The sequence below is a fragment of the Chiloscyllium plagiosum genome, unplaced genomic scaffold (genome assembly GCF_037043375.1).
Source record: "Chiloscyllium plagiosum isolate Xiang-an unplaced genomic scaffold, Cpla_swu_hap1 HiC_scaffold_47, whole genome shotgun sequence".
Classification (NCBI taxonomy): Eukaryota; Metazoa; Chordata; class Chondrichthyes; order Orectolobiformes; family Hemiscylliidae; genus Chiloscyllium; species Chiloscyllium plagiosum.
In genome coordinates this window covers 12853986-12857396 of record NW_028270185.1, presented here as the reverse complement: position 1 = coordinate 12857396, position 3411 = coordinate 12853986, and the positions used below count along the sequence as shown (strand labels likewise).

General features: G+C 46.1%; 1 long non-coding RNA gene across 1 annotated transcript; it reads right to left on the bottom strand.

Moving 5' to 3' along the window:
- Window positions 1-1575: 1575 nt before the first annotated feature.
- On the bottom strand, window positions 1576-2945 carry LOC148135992 (uncharacterized). The gene is made up of 2 exons (XR_015754755.1): window positions 2852-2945; window positions 1576-2172 (listed from the first exon to the last, which is right to left on the bottom strand). It is a non-coding gene; the product is annotated as an uncharacterized LOC148135992 (long non-coding RNA).
- Between the last annotated feature and the right edge of the window lie 466 nt (window positions 2946-3411).

Sequence of the window (3411 nt, the reverse complement as noted above, 5' to 3'; positions counted from 1 at the left end):
TGGACTATTTGGGCTGAAGGGCCTGTCTCCACACTGTAGTTAATCTAACCCAATTCCAGTTACCCAAGGCTAGGATTGAACCTGGGTCCCTGACACTGTGAGGCCGCAGTGCTAACCACTGAGCTATCATGCTGTCCTCTGTTGCATTGTCCTTGCAACACTAATTCCTTCATTGTGTCTGGGTTTAAATCCTCCTTAAGAACATTGTGGGTCTACCTGCATCCCAAAGACTGCAGCGGTTCACCACCACCCACTCGAGGGCAACTTGGAATGGGCAACAAATGATGTCCGAGGCAGTGAAGCTCACATCCCTCAAATGGATACATAAAAGAATTTAAATAGCAGGAACTTTTCTGATAGAAAACGTGCCCAAAATCCAAAATAAGAAACTCCGAGCTTCAACACGATTGAGTCACTTACCCCGACATATCGTTTTGTGTACGTCAGTTTCACCAGTTTGTGATTTCAACTCATTCCTGGACAGAGTCCTCGCCTCCAGCCCAGCTACTGGAAGAAGCCAGGCTCTGAGCGAAAACTTACTGCAATCAAGATCTTTGTGGTTGTCTTGGCCTCCTCACACATGTCTTGGATGAGACAACATGATCCCTGAATGATGCCTGAGACACCCTCACCCAGAAACCATCCAGATGTGGCCTGGCTGCTATCATCAAAAGTTCTGAGAATGAGCAAGTTACTTTTGTGGAACGATTGGCTCTGTCTCCGTGAACAGCCTGATCCTGTGTGGAATTGGCAAGCGTCTGTTTCATTCAAGGGTGCCTCACTGTCAGGGGATGTGGGCAGTCGGGTGCCCCTTCGCTGGGGCACTGAGGTTAGGGACGGGGTCAATGAACACTGGCTCAGCCAGTGATGCCCATGCAGATCTAGAACAATCCATTCAAACAAAAACAGGAAACCCACCTCTGTCAGACGGCAACTCCCCGACTGACCACAAACCATTCTGACTGGGCCAAAGGGGAGAAAGAAAGACTTGCATTTATGTAGTGCCTTTGCTGACCTCAGGGTTTTAAGAGCCAATTTATTTTTGAAACACTGTCACAATTGTCATGTGGGAAACGCCTCAGTCAATTCACGTACAGCAATTCCCACAAACAGCAACGCGACAATAATGATACTGCGGTTTTGAAGGATGGATGTGGGCCAGGGGACTTGGGGTAGGGTCAGGGGAAATCTCACCCCACTCACCTTCAAAATAATGTCATAGGATCTCTTATGTCCCCGTGAGAGGTCGGGTCAGGGCTCAATCTACTGCCTCATCTGAAAGACAGCACCTACGACAATGTTGCACCTCACAGTACGCAGCACTTCATAGAGAGCTTTGATCTTTTAACACCTTTGTGAGATGTGGATGTTGCTGGTAAGGTCAGTATTTGTTGCCCATCCTTAACTGACCGTGAACTGAGCAGCTTGTTGGGGCCATTTCAGAGTCATCTACATTGCCTTGGGTCTGGAATCACTTGCATACACACGTGCACGTGTCGCACACGCATGCACACATGCAAACACGCGGGCACACACTCATGCACAATAATGTGTGCATATACATAGGTGTGGAAACATGTTTGTTTTGATTTATTGTTGTCACACGTACCTAAGTACAGGTTTTGTGAGCAGTACAGGTAGATCATAGCAAACAAGGACATACAGATCATAAGGTGATTAGACAGAGTGAAGCATACAAAGTTACAGCTGCACAGGAGGTGAGCAAAAGCAAGATCAACATTTGATTTGAAATTAGAGAAATCCATTCAGCAATCTAATAACAGCAGGGAAGAAGCTGGTCTTGAACCTGTTGGTGCATGTGTTTGAGCTTCTGTATCTTCTGCCTGATGGAAGAGGTTGGAAGAGAAAATTACCAGGGTGGGAGGGGTCCCTGATGATGTTGGCAGCCTTTCCACTGCAAACGGGAAGTGTGGATGGAGTCCATAGATGGGAGGCTGGCTTTTGTGACAGTCTGGGCTGTGTTCACTGAAACTTTCTGTGGTTTCTTATGGTCCTGGGCAGAGTAGTTGCCGTACCAAGCCGTGATGCATCCAGATGGAATGCTTCCTGTGGTGCATCTGTAAAAGCTGGCGAGGGTCTTTATGAACTTGCTGAATTTCCTAAGCCTCCTGAGGAAGAAGAGGCGTTGTTGTGCCATCTTGACCGTCACATCTAGATGGGAAGTCGAGGACAGATTGTTGATTATTGTCACGACTAGGAACTTGACGCTTTCAACCCTCTCCACCTCAGCTCCATTAACTCTGCACATATACACACATGCAATCACACGCTCACATACATACGCGCACATGTACACATGTGTACACACAAGTGTACACAAATCTGTACTGTTAAGTGAACAGTTACACTGTTGCAGATACACACATAAACAGGCAATGGCAACACACATACACATGTGTACACGCTTAAATGTGTGTACTCACATACAGACGCAAGCACACCTGCACAAACAAGCACATGCACACACATGCGATCACACATAACGGCTGCATACATATTTGTATATTCATGTACACTTATTCAGAAATGCACACATACTTCTGCATATCCATGCACTCAGACAGGTGTGGCAACACATACACAAGAAATAACCACATCCAGATGTACAAACATACAGACCTTGAGTACATTTACACATCCTCAAGCATACAGAAACATGTATATATGCATGTGCACACAGATTCAGAAGTGCACACTTACATATGCATTCATGTGTATCTATGCAATCACATGGGAGATGCAGTCTCAGGAGTATAGACATGTGCAGACATACACACGCAATTACATGTGTATATGCATACACACACAAGCACATATACATGACACATACGTGCAGTTGTGCAAAATACATCCCCAGGTACTCTGCTGCCTGTCAGCTAGTTCTCTGAAACCTCTGCTCTCGGGAGCTCAGGGTGACATGTTCCGACAGCCACCAAAACAGCCAATTCAAAGGTACCTTGACGTCTCACCCAACCACTTGGCTTTGAACAAGTGAGAAGTTTAAGGCGAGGGAACATTCCGGCATCCTTAATCTACGCAGCAACGTGCAATTTCCCTCTCCTAATGATATGCTTCAGCAGGCTGAACCGGTTATTGAGAAGCTCAATAATTAGACAGTCACAACTTAGTTGTGCTTTGATACCCAGCCTGAGATGTTTCAGTTAATCTCCTGACGAGGCATCTCATTTACATCAAAGACAGAACCTTACTCTCAAGGGATCTCTGGGAGAGAGAAACAGCAAATTTGAGTAAAGCCATCTCTCACAAAAAACGACAGATAACCTGGCATGTGTGAGGGATCTGGTTGTCTGGGATACAGGGCAGAAATTGGCACTGAAATTAGTGCAATGACATCTTTAATATCTGCCTCAGAGGGGGCAAAAGGGGCTT